Source organism: Lampetra fluviatilis, chromosome 3, assembly GCF_964198595.1.
Source record: "Lampetra fluviatilis chromosome 3, kcLamFluv1.1, whole genome shotgun sequence".
NCBI classification, from domain to species: Eukaryota; Metazoa; Chordata; class Hyperoartia; order Petromyzontiformes; family Petromyzontidae; genus Lampetra; species Lampetra fluviatilis.
This window is the reverse complement of record NC_136277.1, coordinates 14,305,721-14,320,734: the sequence shown is the minus strand read 5'-3', so window position 1 is coordinate 14,320,734 and position 15,014 is coordinate 14,305,721.

Here is a 15,014-nt window from a genome sequence, read left to right as displayed (position 1 = left end):
GCGCAGAACATGAACCAGTGACATCTACATCTGCAGAACATGAACCAGTGGCATCTACATCTGCAGGAGATTATACAACTTAAAGCCATTCCCCCGTATTTCGTGTACACGCAGTAAAACCCATTTTGAATCGACAGGGAGTAAAAGTTGGACTTGCGAAAAGACCTGTGGAAACCAACTCGTTCGCAAGTCAAAGGAGCCCCGCCGTATTAGGAAGCAACTGGGGAGCTCTGTGACTTCAAATCGAGATTGGAAACTCATTTCTTCCCAAACTGCTTTTTTTTGCGTCTTTTTCGTTTTGACGTCCTCCCCCCTCAACCACCCGCGGCACCTCCGGCTATCACGGTTGGCTACGGTACGGTGGCGCGAGAAGTTAAACGTGTCCGTAGACTCCATCGCCAGGGGTTGAACCTGGTCTGCTGTGTCGTAGCGGCGCTGGGACCGTCAACAACAGCGGCAGCCGTCGTAGTCCAGCCGCTTAAGAAGAAGAATAAAACTCGCCGAACACGATTTCGTGCGCCGTTCATGGAATGCGTTTTTTAAATTACACCCCTCCGGCCACTTGGCTCCCCCCCTGCCGCACCGTGCACTACTCTTGCCGCAATCATTCCAAGGGAAAAATACTTGAAATATGTGTGTACGTTGAACATATTTCGCACCGTACGTAGCCAACCGTGGTCATCGGAGGTGTAGGAGAAGGGCAAACTATGGCTCTCTGCACGAGTCTATGGCTCTCTGCGCGAGTCTGCGGCTCTCTGCACGAGTCTGTGGCTCTCTGTGCGAGTCTATGGCTCTCTGCACGAGTCTATGGCTCTCTGCGCGAGTCTGCGGCTCTCTGCACGAGTCTGTGGCTCTCTGTGCGAGTCTGTGGCTCTCTGCACGAGTCTATGGCTCTCTGCGCGAGTCTGTGGCTCTCTACGCGAGTCCGTGGCTCTCTGCACGAGTCTGCGGCTCTCTGCACGAGTCTGCGGCTCTCTGCGCGAGTCTGTGGCTCTCTGCGCGAGTCTGTGGCTCTCTACGCGAGTCCGTGGCTCTCTGCACGAGTCTGCGGCTCTCTGCGCGAGTCTGTGGCTCTCTGCACGAGTCTGCGGCTCTCTACGCGAGTCCGCGGCTCTCTGTGCGAGTCTGTGGCTCTCTACGCGAGTCCGTGGCTCTCTGCACGAGTCTGCGGCTCTCTGTGCGAGTCTGTGGCTCTCTACGCGAGTCCGTGGCTCTCTGCACGAGTCTGCGGCTCTCTGCGTGAGTCTGCGGCTCTCTGCGCGAGTCTGTGGCTCTCTGCACGAGTCTGTGTCTCTCTGCGCGAGTCTGCGGCTCTCTGCGTGAGTCTGCGTCTCTCTGTGCGAGTCTGCGGCTCTCTGCGCGAGTCTCTGGCTCTCTGCGCGAGTCTGTGGCTCTCTGCACGAGTCTGTGGCTCTCTGCAGGAGTCTGTGGCTCTCTGCACGAGTCTGTGGCTCTCTGCGCGAGTCTATGGCTCTCTGCACGAGTCTGCGGCTCTCTGCACGAGTCTGTGGCTCTCTGCACGAGTCTGTGGCTCTGCACGAGTCTGTGGCTCTCTGCACGAGTCTGCGGCTCTCTGCACGAGTCTGCGGCTCTCTGCACGAGTCTGCGGCTCTCTGCACGAGTCCGTGGCTCTCTGCACGAGTCCATGGCTCTCTGCACGAGTCCGTGGCTCTCTGCACGAGTCTGTGGCTCTCTGCGCGAGTCTGCGGCTCTCTGCACGAGTCTGCGGCTCTGCACGAGTCTGTGGCTCTCTGCGCGAGTCTGCGGCTCTCTGCACGAGTCTGCGGCTCTGCACGAGTCTGTGGCTCTCTGCACGAGTCTGCGGCTCTCTGCACGAGTCCGTGGCTCTCTGCACGAGTCCGTGGCTCTCTGCACGAGTCTGTGGCTCTCTGCGCGAGTCTGTGGCTCTCTGCGCGAGTCTGTGGCTCTCTGCGCGAGTCTGTGGCTCTCTGCACGAGTCTGTGGCTCTCTGCACGAGTCCGTGGCTCTGCACGAGTCCGTGGCTCTCTGCGCGAGTCTGCGGCTCTCTGCGCGAGTCTGTGGCTCTCTGCGCGAGTCTGCGGCTCTCTGCGCGAGTCTGCGGCTCTCTGCACGAGTCTGCGGCTCTCTGCGCGAGTCTGCGGCTCTCTGCACGAGTCTGCGGCTCTCTGCGTGAGTCTGTGGCTCTCTGCACGAGTCTGCGGCTCTCTGCGCGAGTCTGCGGCTCTGCGCGAGTCTGCGGCTCTGCACGAGTCTGCGGCTCTGCACGAGTCTGCGGCTCTCTGCGCGAGTCTGCGGCTCTCTGCGCGAGTCTGCGGCTCTCTGCGCGAGTCTATGGCTCTCTGCGCGAGTCTGCGGCTCTGCACGAGTCTGCGGCTCTCTGCGCGAGTCTATGGCTCTCTGCGCGAGTCTGCGGCTCTCTGCGCGAGTCTGCGGCTCTCTGCGCGAGTCTGCGGCTCTCTGCGCGAGTCTGCGGCTCTCTGCGCGAGTCTGCGGCTCTCTGCGCGAGTCTGCGGCTCTCTGCGCGAGTCTCTGGCTCTCTGCGCGAGTCTCTGGCTCTCTGGGCGAGTCTCTGGCTCTCTGCACGAGTCTATGGCTCTCTGCACGAGTCTATGGCTCTCTGGGCGAGTCTGTGGCTCTCTGCACGAGTCTATGGCTCTCTGCGCGAGTCTGCGGCTCTCTGCGCGAGTCTGCGGCTCTCTGCGCGAGTCTGCGGCTCTCTGCGCGAGTCTATGGCTCTCTGCGCGAGTCTCTGGCTCTCTGGGCGAGTCTCTGGCTCTCTGCACGAGTCTGCGGCTCTCTGCACGAGTCTCTGGCTCTCTGGGCGAGTCTGTGGCTCTCTGCACGAGTCTATGGCTCTCTGCGCGAGTCTGCGGCTCTCTGCGCGAGTCTGTGGCTCTCTACGCGAGTCCGTGGCTCTCTGCACGAGTCTGTGTCTCTCTGCGCGAGTCTGTGTCTCTCTGCGCGAGTCTGTGTCTCTCTGCGCGAGTCTGCGGCTCTCTGCACGAGTCTGTGGCTCTCTGCACGAGTCTGTGTCTCTCTGCACGAGTCTGTGTCTCTCTGCGCGAGTCTGTGGCTCTCTGCGCGAGTCTGTGTCTCTCTGCACGAGTCTGTGTCTCTCTGCGCGAGTCTGTGTCTCTCTGCACGAGTCTGTGTCTCTCTGCGCGAGTCTGTGTCTCTCTGCGCGAGTCTGTGTCTCTCTGCGCGAGTCTGTGTCTCTCTGCGCGAGTCTGTGTCTCTCTGCGCGAGTCTGTGGCTCTCTGCACGAGTCTGTGTCTCTCTGCACGAGTCTGTGTCTCTCTGCACGAGTCTGTGTCTCTCTGCGCGAGTCTGTGTCTCTCTGCGCGAGTCTGTGTCTCTCTGCGCGAGTCTGCGTCTCTCTGCGCGAGTCTGTGTCTCTCTGCACGAGTCTGTGGCTCTCTGCACGAGTCTGTGTCTCTCTGCACGAGTCTGTGTCTCTCTGCACGAGTCTGTGTCTCTCTGCACGAGTCTGTGTCTCTCTGCGCGAGTCTGTGTCTCTCTGCGCGAGTCTGTGTCTCTCTGCGCGAGTCTGTGTCTCTCTGCGCGAGTCTGTGTCTCTCTGCGCGAGTCTGTGTCTCTCTGCGCGAGTCTGTGTCTCTCTGCACGAGTCTGTGTCTCTCTGCACGAGTCTGTGTCTCTCTGCACGAGTCTGTGTCTCTCTGCACGAGTCTGTGTCTCTCTGCGCGAGTCTGCGTCTCTCTGCGCGAGTCTGTGTCTCTCTGCGCGAGTCTGTGGCTCTCTGCGCGAGTCTGTGTCTCTCTGCACGAGTCTGTGTCTCTCTGCACGAGTCTGTGTCTCTCTGCGCGAGTCTGTGTCTCTCTGCGCGAGTCTGTGTCTCTCTGCGCGAGTCTGTGTCTCTCTGCGCGAGTCTGTGTCTCTCTGCGCGAGTCTGTGTCTCTCTGCGCGAGTCTGTGTCTCTCTGCGCGAGTCTGTGTCTCTCTGCGCGAGTCTGTGTCTCTCTGCACGAGTCTGTGTCTCTCTGCACGAGTCTGTGTCTCTCTGCACGAGTCTGTGTCTCTCTGCACGAGTCTGTGTCTCTCTGCGCGAGTCTGCGGCTCTCTGCACGAGTCTGCGTCTCTCTGCACGAGTCTGTGGCTCTCTGCGCGAGTCTGTGTCTCTCTGCACGAGTCTGTGTCTCTCTGGGCGAGTCTGTGGCTCTCTGCACGAGTCTGTGTCTCTCTGCACGAGTCTGTGTCTCTCTGCGCGAGTCTGTGTCTCTCTGCACGAGTCTGTGTCTCTCTGGGCGAGTCTGTGGCTCTCTGCGCGAGTCTGCGGCTCTCTGCACGAGTCTGCGTCTCTCTGCGCGAGTCTGTGGCTCTCTGCACGAGTCTGTGTCTCTCTGCACGAGTCTGTGTCTCTCTGCGCGAGTCTGCGTCTCTCTGCGCGAGTCTGTGTCTCTCTGCACGAGTCTGTGTCTCTCTGCACGAGTCTGTGTCTCTCTGCACGAGTCTGTGTCTCTCTGCACGAGTCTGTGTCTCTCTGCACGAGTCTGTGTCTCTCTGCACGAGTCTGTGGCTCTCTGCACGAGTCTGTGTCTCTCTGCGCGAGTCTGTGGCTCTCTGCACGAGTCTGTGGCTCTCTGCACGAGTCTGTGGCTCTCTGCACGAGTCTGTGGCTCTCTGCACGAGTCTGTGTCTCTCTGCACGAGTCTGTGTCTCTCTGCACGAGTCTGTGTCTCTCTGCACGAGTCTGTGGCTCTCTGCGCGAGTCTGTGGCTCTCTGCGCGAGTCTGTGGCTCTCTGCGCGAGTCTGTGGCTCTCTGCGCGAGTCTGTGTCTCTCTGCGCGAGTCTGTGTCTCTCTGCGCGAGTCTGTGGCTCTCTGCACGAGTCTGTGTCTCTCTGCACGAGTCTGTGGCTCTCTGCGCGAGTCTGTGGCTCTCTGCACGAGTCTGTGGCTCTCTGCACGAGTCTGTGTCTCTCTGCACGAGTCTGTGTCTCTCTGCACGAGTCTGTGTCTCTCTGCGCGAGTCTGTGTCTCTCTGCACGAGTCTGTGGCTCTCTGCACGAGTCTGTGGCTCTCTGCACGAGTCTGTGGCTCTCTGCGCGAGTCTGTGGCTCTCTGCACGAGTCTGTGTCTCTCTGCACGAGTCTGTGGCTCTCTGCACGAGTCTGTGGCTCTCTGCGCGAGTCTGTGTCTCTCTGCGCGAGTCTGTGTCTCTCTGCACGAGTCTGTGGCTCTCTGCACGAGTCTGTGTCTCTCTGCACGAGTCTGTGTCTCTCTGCACGAGTCTGTGGCTCTCTGCACGAGTCTGTGTCTCTCTGCACGAGTCTGTGGCTCTCTGCACGAGTCTGTGTCTCTCTGCGCGAGTCTGTCTCTCTCTGCGCGAGTCTGTGTCTCTCTGCGCGAGTCTGTGTCTCTCTGCGTGAGTCTGTGTCTCTCTGCGCGAGTCTGTGTCTCTCTGCGCGAGTCTGTGTCTCTCTGCGCGAGTCTGTGTCTCTCTGCGTGAGTCTGTGTCTCTCTGCGCGAGTCTGTGTCTCTCTGCACGAGTCTGTGTCTCTCTGCACGAGTCTGTGTCTCTCTGCACGAGTCTGTGGCTCTCTGCACGAGTCTGTGTCTCTCTCCGCGAGTCTGTGGCTCTCTGCACGAGTCTGTGTCTCTCTGCACGAGTCTGTGTCTCTCTGCGCGAGTCTGCGTCTCTCTGCACGAGTCTGCGTCTCTCTGCACGAGTCTGTGTCTCTCTGCACGAGTCTGTGTCTCTCTGCGCGAGTCTGTGTCTCTCTGCGCGAGTCTGCGGCTCTCTGCACGAGTCTGTGTCTCTCTGCGCGAGTCTGTGTCTCTCTGCACGAGTCTGTGTCTCTCTGCACGAGTCTGTGTCTCTCTGCGCGAGTCTGTGGCTCTCTGCGCGAGTCTGTGGCTCTCTGCACGAGTCTGTGTCTCTCTGCACGAGTCTGCGGCTCTCTGCGCGAGTCTGTGGCTCTCTGCACGAGTCTGTGTCTCTCTGCGCGAGTCTGTGTCTCTCTGCGCGAGTCTGTGGCTCTCTGCACGAGTCTGTGGCTCTCTGCACGAGTCTGCGGCTCTCTGCGCGAGTCTGTGGCTCTCTGCGCGAGTCTGTGGCTCTCTGCACGAGTCTGCGGCTCTCTGCGCGAGTCTGTGTCTCTCTGCACGAGTCTGTGTCTCTCTGCGCGAGTCTGTGTCTCTCTGCGCGAGTCTGTGGCTCTCTGCGCGAGTCTGTGTCTCTCTGCACGAGTCTGCGGCTCTCTGCACGAGTCTGCGGCTCTCTGCACGAGTCTGTGGCTCTCTGCGCGAGTCTGCGGCTCTCTGCACGAGTCTGCGGCTCTCTGCACGAGTCTGTGTCTCTCTGCGCGAGTCTGTGTCTCTCTGCACGAGTCTGTGTCTCTCTGCACGAGTCTGTGTCTCTCTGCACGAGTCTGCGGCTCTCTGCACGAGTCTGTGTCTCTCTGCACGAGTCTGTGTCTCTCTGCACGAGTCTGTGTCTATGTACGAGTCTGTGTCTCTCTGCACGAGTCTGTGTCTCTCTGCGCGAGTCTGTGGCTCTCTGCGCGAGTCTGTGTCTCTCTGCACGAGTCTGTGTCTCTCTGCACGAGTCTGTGTCTCTCTGCACGAGTCTGTGTCTCTCTGCACGAGTCTGCGGCTCTCTGCACGAGTCTGTGTCTCTCTGCACGAGTCTGTGTCTCTCTGCACGAGTCTGTGTCTATGTACGAGTCTGTGTCTCTCTGCACGAGTCTGTCTCTCTGCGCGAGTCTGTGGCTCTCTGCGCGAGTCTGTGTCTCTCTGCACGAGTCCGTGGCTCTCTGCACGAGTCTGTGGCTCTCTGCGCGAGTCTGCGGCTCTCTGCACGAGTCTGCGGCTCTGCACGAGTCTGTGGCTCTCTGCGCGAGTCTGCGGCTCTCTGCACGAGTCTGCGGCTCTGCACGAGTCTGTGGCTCTCTGCACGAGTCTGCGGCTCTCTGCACGAGTCCGTGGCTCTCTGCACGAGTCCGTGGCTCTCTGCACGAGTCTGTGGCTCTCTGCGCGAGTCTGTGGCTCTCTGCGCGAGTCTGTGGCTCTCTGCGCGAGTCTGTGGCTCTCTGCACGAGTCTGTGGCTCTCTGCACGAGTCCGTGGCTCTGCACGAGTCCGTGGCTCTCTGCGCGAGTCTGCGGCTCTCTGCGCGAGTCTGTGGCTCTCTGCGCGAGTCTGCGGCTCTCTGCGCGAGTCTGCGGCTCTCTGCACGAGTCTGCGGCTCTCTGCGCGAGTCTGCGGCTCTCTGCACGAGTCTGCGGCTCTCTGCGTGAGTCTGTGGCTCTCTGCACGAGTCTGCGGCTCTCTGCGCGAGTCTGCGGCTCTGCGCGAGTCTGCGGCTCTGCACGAGTCTGCGGCTCTGCACGAGTCTGCGGCTCTCTGCGCGAGTCTGCGGCTCTCTGCGCGAGTCTGCGGCTCTCTGCGCGAGTCTATGGCTCTCTGCGCGAGTCTGCGGCTCTGCACGAGTCTGCGGCTCTCTGCGCGAGTCTATGGCTCTCTGCGCGAGTCTGCGGCTCTCTGCGCGAGTCTGCGGCTCTTTGCGCGAGTCTGCGGCTCTCTGCGCGAGTCTGCGGCTCTCTGCGCGAGTCTGCGGCTCTCTGCGCGAGTCTGCGGCTCTCTGCGCGAGTCTCTGGCTCTCTGCGCGAGTCTCTGGCTCTCTGGGCGAGTCTCTGGCTCTCTGCACGAGTCTATGGCTCTCTGCACGAGTCTATGGCTCTCTGGGCGAGTCTGTGGCTCTCTGCACGAGTCTATGGCTCTCTGCGCGAGTCTGCGGCTCTCTGCGCGAGTCTGCGGCTCTCTGCGCGAGTCTGCGGCTCTCTGCGCGAGTCTATGGCTCTCTGCGCGAGTCTCTGGCTCTCTGGGCGAGTCTCTGGCTCTCTGCACGAGTCTGCGGCTCTCTGCACGAGTCTCTGGCTCTCTGGGCGAGTCTGTGGCTCTCTGCACGAGTCTATGGCTCTCTGCGCGAGTCTGCGGCTCTCTGCGCGAGTCTGTGGCTCTCTACGCGAGTCCGTGGCTCTCTGCACGAGTCTGTGTCTCTCTGCGCGAGTCTGTGTCTCTCTGCGCGAGTCTGTGTCTCTCTGCGCGAGTCTGCGGCTCTCTGCACGAGTCTGTGGCTCTCTGCACGAGTCTGTGTCTCTCTGCACGAGTCTGTGTCTCTCTGCGCGAGTCTGTGGCTCTCTGCGCGAGTCTGTGTCTCTCTGCACGAGTCTGTGTCTCTCTGCGCGAGTCTGTGTCTCTCTGCACGAGTCTGTGTCTCTCTGCGCGAGTCTGTGTCTCTCTGCGCGAGTCTGTGTCTCTCTGCGCGAGTCTGTGTCTCTCTGCGCGAGTCTGTGTCTCTCTGCGCGAGTCTGTGGCTCTCTGCACGAGTCTGTGTCTCTCTGCACGAGTCTGTGTCTCTCTGCACGAGTCTGTGTCTCTCTGCGCGAGTCTGTGTCTCTCTGCGCGAGTCTGTGTCTCTCTGCGCGAGTCTGCGTCTCTCTGCGCGAGTCTGTGTCTCTCTGCACGAGTCTGTGGCTCTCTGCACGAGTCTGTGTCTCTCTGCACGAGTCTGTGTCTCTCTGCACGAGTCTGTGTCTCTCTGCACGAGTCTGTGTCTCTCTGCGCGAGTCTGTGTCTCTCTGCGCGAGTCTGTGTCTCTCTGCGCGAGTCTGTGTCTCTCTGCGCGAGTCTGTGTCTCTCTGCGCGAGTCTGTGTCTCTCTGCGCGAGTCTGTGTCTCTCTGCACGAGTCTGTGTCTCTCTGCACGAGTCTGTGTCTCTCTGCACGAGTCTGTGTCTCTCTGCACGAGTCTGTGTCTCTCTGCGCGAGTCTGCGGCTCTCTGCACGAGTCTGTGTCTCTCTGCACGAGTCTGTGTCTCTCTGCACGAGTCTGTGTCTCTCTGCGCGAGTCTGTGTCTCTCTGCGCGAGTCTGCGTCTCTCTGCGCGAGTCTGCGTCTCTCTGCGCGAGTCTGTGTCTCTCTGCGCGAGTCTGTGGCTCTCTGCACGAGTCTGTGTCTCTCTGCACGAGTCTGTGTCTCTCTGCACGAGTCTGTGTCTCTCTGCGCGAGTCTGTGTCTCTCTGCGCGAGTCTGTGTCTCTCTGCGCGAGTCTGTGTCTCTCTGCGCGAGTCTGTGTCTCTCTGCGCGAGTCTGTGTCTCTCTGCGCGAGTCTGTGGCTCTCTGCACGAGTCTGTGGCTCTCTGCACGAGTCTGTGGCTCTCTGCACGAGTCTGTGGCTCTCTGCACGAGTCTGTGTCTCTCTGCACGAGTCTGTGTCTCTCTGCACGAGTCTGTGTCTCTCTGCACGAGTCTGTGGCTCTCTGCGCGAGTCTGTGGCTCTCTGCGCGAGTCTGTGGCTCTCTGCACGAGTCTGTGGCTCTCTGCGCGAGTCTGTGTCTCTCTGCGCGAGTCTGTGGCTCTCTGCACGAGTCTGTGTCTCTCTGCACGAGTCTGTGGCTCTCTGCGCGAGTCTGTGGCTCTCTGCACGAGTCTGTGGCTCTCTGCACGAGTCTGTGTCTCTCTGCACGAGTCTGTGTCTCTCTGCACGAGTCTGTGTCTCTCTGCGCGAGTCTGTGTCTCTCTGCACGAGTCTGTGGCTCTCTGCACGAGTCTGTGGCTCTCTGCACGAGTCTGTGGCTCTCTGCGCGAGTCTGTGGCTCTCTGCACGAGTCTGTGTCTCTCTGCACGAGTCTGTGGCTCTCTGCACGAGTCTGTGGCTCTCTGCGCGAGTCTGTGTCTCTCTGCGCGAGTCTGTGTCTCTCTGCGCGAGTCTGTGGCTCTCTGCGCGAGTCTGTGTCTCTCTGCGCGAGTCTGTGTCTCTCTGCACGAGTCTGTGTCTCTCTGCACGAGTCTGTGGCTCTCTGCGCGAGTCTGTGTCTCTCTGCGCGAGTCTGTGTCTCTCTGCACGAGTCTGTGGCTCTCTGCGCGAGTCTGTGTCTCTCTGCACGAGTCTGTGTCTCTCTGCGCGAGTCTGTGTCTCTCTGCGCGAGTCTGTGTCTCTCTGCACGAGTCTGTGGCTCTCTGCACGAGTCTGTGTCTCTCTGCACGAGTCTGTGTCTCTCTGCACGAGTCTGTGGCTCTCTGCACGAGTCTGTGTCTCTCTGCACGAGTCTGTGGCTCTCTGCACGAGTCTGTGTCTCTCTGCGCGAGTCTGTGTCTCTCTGCACGAGTCTGTGGCTCTCTGCACGAGTCTGTGTCTCTCTGCGCGAGTCTGTCTCTCTCTGCGCGAGTCTGTGTCTCTCTGCGCGAGTCTGTGTCTCTCTGCGTGAGTCTGTGTCTCTCTGCGCGAGTCTGTGTCTCTCTGCGCGAGTCTGTGTCTCTCTGCGCGAGTCTGTGTCTCTCTGCGTGAGTCTGTGTCTCTCTGCGCGAGTCTGTGTCTCTCTGCACGAGTCTGTGTCTCTCTGCACGAGTCTGTGTCTCTCTGCACGAGTCTGTGGCTCTCTGCACGAGTCTGTGTCTCTCTCCGCGAGTCTGTGGCTCTCTGCACGAGTCTGTGTCTCTCTGCACGAGTCTGTGTCTCTCTGCGCGAGTCTGCGTCTCTCTGCACGAGTCTGCGTCTCTCTGCACGAGTCTGTGTCTCTCTGCACGAGTCTGTGTCTCTCTGCGCGAGTCTGTGTCTCTCTGCGCGAGTCTGCGGCTCTCTGCGCGAGTCTGTGTCTCTCTGCGCGAGTCTGTGTCTCTCTGCACGAGTCTGTGTCTCTCTGCACGAGTCTGTGTCTCTCTGCGCGAGTCTGTGGCTCTCTGCGCGAGTCTGTGGCTCTCTGCACGAGTCTGTGTCTCTCTGCACGAGTCTGCGGCTCTCTGCGCGAGTCTGTGGCTCTCTGCACGAGTCTGTGTCTCTCTGCGCGAGTCTGTGTCTCTCTGCGCGAGTCTGTGGCTCTCTGCACGAGTCTGTGGCTCTCTGCACGAGTCTGCGGCTCTCTGCGCGAGTCTGTGGCTCTCTGCGCGAGTCTGTGGCTCTCTGCACGAGTCTGCGGCTCTCTGCGCGAGTCTGTGTCTCTCTGCACGAGTCTGTGTCTCTCTGCGCGAGTCTGTGTCTCTCTGCGCGAGTCTGTGGCTCTCTGCGCGAGTCTGTGTCTCTCTGCACGAGTCTGCGGCTCTCTGCACGAGTCTGTGGCTCTCTGCGCGAGTCTGCGGCTCTCTGCACGAGTCTGCGGCTCTCTGCACGAGTCTGTGTCTCTCTGCGCGAGTCTGTGTCTCTCTGCACGAGTCTGTGTCTCTCTGCACGAGTCTGTGTCTCTCTGCACGAGTCTGCGGCTCTCTGCACGAGTCTGTGTCTCTCTGCACGAGTCTGTGTCTCTCTGCACGAGTCTGTGTCTATGTACGAGTCTGTGTCTCTCTGCACGAGTCTGTGTCTCTCTGCGCGAGTCTGTGGCTCTCTGCGCGAGTCTGTGTCTCTCTGCGCGAGTCTGTGTCTCTCTGCACGAGTCTGTGTCTCTCTGCACGAGTCTGTGTCTCTCTGCACGAGTCTGCGGCTCTCTGCACGAGTCTGTGTCTCTCTGCACGAGTCTGTGTCTCTCTGCACGAGTCTGTGTCTCTCTGCACGAGTCTGTCTCTCTGCGCGAGTCTGTGGCTCTCTGCGCGAGTCTGTGTCTCTCTGCACGAGTCTGCGGCTCTCTGCGCGAGTCTGTGTCTCTCTGCGCGAGTCTGTGGCTCTCTGCACGAGTCTGTGTCTCTCTGCGCGAGTCTGTGGCTCTCTGCACGAGTCTGTGGCTCTCTGCGTGAGTCTGCGGCTCTCTGCGCGAGTCTGTGGCTCTCTGCGCGAGTCTGTGGCTCTCTGCGCGAGTCTCTGGCTCTCTGCGCGAGTCTCTGGCTCTCTGCACGAGTCTGCGGCTCTCTGCACGAGTCTGCGGCTCTCTGCGCGAGTCTGCGGCTCTCTGCGCGAGTCTGCGGCTCTCTGCGCGAGTCTGCGTCTCTCTGCGCGAGTCTGCGTCTCTCTGCGCGAGTCTGCGGCTCTCTGCGCGAGTCTGCGGCTCTCTGCGCGAGTCTGCGGCTCTCTGCGCGAGTCTGCGGCTCTCTGCGCGAGTCTGCGGCTCTCTGCGCGAGTCTGCGGCTCTCTGCGCGAGTCTGCGGCTCTCTGCGCGAGTCTGCGGCTCTCTGCGCGAGTCTGCGGCTCTCTGCGCGAGTCTGCGGCTCTCTGCGCGAGTCTGCGGCTCTCTGCGCGAGTCTGCGGCTCTCTGCGCGAGTCTGCGGCTCTCTGCGCGAGTCTGCGGCTCTCTGCGCGAGTCTGCGGCTCTCTGCGCGAGTCTGCGGCTCTCTGCGCGAGTCTGCGGCTCTCTGCGCGAGTCTGCGGCTCTCTGCGCGAGTCTGCGGCTCTCTGCGCGAGTCTGCGGCTCTCTGCGCGAGTCTGCGGCTCTCTGCGCGAGTCTGCGGCTCTCTGCGCGAGTCTGCGGCTCTCTGCGCGAGTCTGCGGCTCTCTGCGCGAGTCTGCGGCTCTCTGCGCGAGTCTGCGGCTCTCTGCGCGAGTCTGCGGCTCTCTGCGCGAGTCTGCGGCTCTCTGCGCGAGTCTGCGGCTCTCTGCGCGAGTCTGCGGCTCTCTGCGCGAGTCTGCGGCTCTCTGCGCGAGTCTGCGGCTCTCTGCGCGAGTCTGCGGCTCTCTGCGCGAGTCTGCGGCTCTCTGCGCGAGTCTGCGTCTCTCTGCGCGAGTCTGCGTCTCTCTGCGCGAGTCTGCGGCTCTCTGCGCGAGTCTGCGGCTCTCTGCGCGAGTCTGTGTCTCTCTGCGCGAGTCTGCGGCTCTGCGCGAGTCTGTCTCTCTGCTCGAGTCTGTGGCTCTCTGCACGAGTCTGTGGCTCTCTGCACGAGTCTCTGGCTCTCTGCACGAGTCTATGGCTCTCTGCACGAGTCTCTGGCTCTCTGCACGAGTCTCTGGCTCTCTGCACGAGTCTGTGGCTCTCTGCACGAGTCTGTGGCTCTCTGCGCGAGTCTGCGGCTCTCTGCGCGAGTCTGCGGCTCTCTGCGCGAGTCTGCGGCTCTCTGCGCGAGTCTATGGCTCTCTGCGCGAGTCTGCGGCTCTCTGCGCGAGTCTGCGGCTCTCTGCACGAGTCTGTGGCTCTCTGCGCGAGTCTCTGGCTCTCTGCGCGAGTCTCTGGCTCTCTGCGCGAGTCTCTGGCTCTCTGGGCGAGTCTGTGGCTCTCTGGGCGAGTCTGTGGCTCTCTGCACGAGTCTCTGGCTCTCTGCGCGAGTCTCTGGCTCTCTGGGCGAGTCTGTGGCTCTCTGCACGAGTCTGTGGCTCTCTGCGCGAGTCTCTGGCTCTCTGGGCGAGTCTGTGGCTCTCTGCACGAGTCTGCGGCTCTCTGCGCGAGTCTGCGGCTCTCTGCGCGAGTCTGCGGCTCTCTGCGCGAGTCTGCGGCTCTCTGCGCGAGTCTGTGGCTCTCTGCGCGAGTCTGCGGCTCTCTGCGCGAGTCTGCGGCTCTCTGCACGAGTCTGTGGCTCTCTGCGCGAGTCTGTGGCTCTCTGCGCGAGTCTGTGGCTCTCTGCGCGAGTCTGTGGCTCTCTGCGCGAGTCTATGGCTCTCTGCGCGAGTCTCTGGCTCTCTGGGCGAGTCTGTGGCTCTCTGTGCGAGTCTATGGCTCTCTGGGTGAGTGTGTACGGTTGAACTTCTTTTGCACCGTACGTAGCCAACAGTGCTAAATTGGAGATGCGGTGGGGGGGGGGCTTGACAACAAACAAGGCAGTTCAAACGAAATGAGTTTTTTTTTTAAATCGAGATCGATTTTAAAAGCGCGTAGCTCCCAGCGGCTTCCCCAATGAATTATTTTGACAGGTTCATCGAATTGTTCAAAAGTTTCAGACTTAACCGTATTGATCAAGCCCACTGCGCCACAAACCTGGTTAATGTGCCTGTTAAAAAACGGGCCGACCGCTTTCCTTGAACTGCTCTTTGTACCATGACCGGGGTTCGTGATTTGTGTGTGTGCTGTCAAATAAAGAAGAATGGCCTCCGATTTCACCACTCGCTCACTTCTCGACTCGCTAACCTCAAAGCTAAACTATTTTACTGGTAGGAACCACCTGGTTACACCAGCCCACAGGGGATTATTGTGTCCGTCTGTCGTACATCCAAAAATGGGAGGGGTGGGGCTGGGAGGGGAGGGGTGGGGCTGGGTGGGGAGGGGCTGGGAGGGGTGGGGTGGGGCTGGGTGGGGAGGGGCTGGTCACCCCGTGGTGCCCTTATAAAACTCAACGTTTAACCTACTCACGCCGGCTTGTGCCCGCCCTCAGTCGGCCATATTTGCGGAATACACCACGCCGCCGTTGACCCTGCAGGCCATTGACCGAGCAACCCAACGTTCCTACCAGCTCCCTCCGCAGCAGGCAAAGGGCCCCACTGAGCTACGTGGAGTTCTTCAGAAGCGCTCGCAAATGATAGTTCCAACGAGAAGCGGCTTATCGCGTGGAAATGTTATAGCGGCTGCCGATAAGTCAACGTACGTTGATTCTCAATGGGGGAAAAAATAAACCAGAGGAGTCTGGAGAAAAAGCCACTGGGAGAGAGAGAGAGAGACACGCAAACTTCGAACATACAGCAGGCGTCGTCAAGGTTGGGATCGGACTCGCAACCTCCTGCATACTGGGCGAGGTAGGAAACATCTCCTAGCCACCGTGGTGATGAGAGGGACACGCAAACTCCAAGTAAACAGCAGGCATCGGCAGGGTCGGAATCAGATTCCTGACGAAGCTGGTGGTTGTAATAGCCCGCGAAACGTCAAAGTACTTGAATCGTAAAATGTTGTGGGTTTGCTCTAACAGTATTTTGGTAATGTCCAGGTGTAGGCGAGTTTACAAAACATGTTGGCAATCTAACCCAAGAAAAATCTTTAATCTGAACACATCTGTGTTGAACTTCTTTCATAGCCAACCGTGTAAATCAGAGGTGCGGGGGGGGGGGGGTTCAAATGAAACAAAAAGTATAACCCGTAAAAACAAAGTTTTTCACTATAAATCCTTTATATGCGTGGCATCGGGGCGGCTAGAGTCCTCTCGTCCTCTGGCTTGAGATGGCTGCCACCTATGGGTCAGATGATTGCATTGCACCATTAAGCAATTGGTAATTAAATATAATTTTGTCCTAAAAAG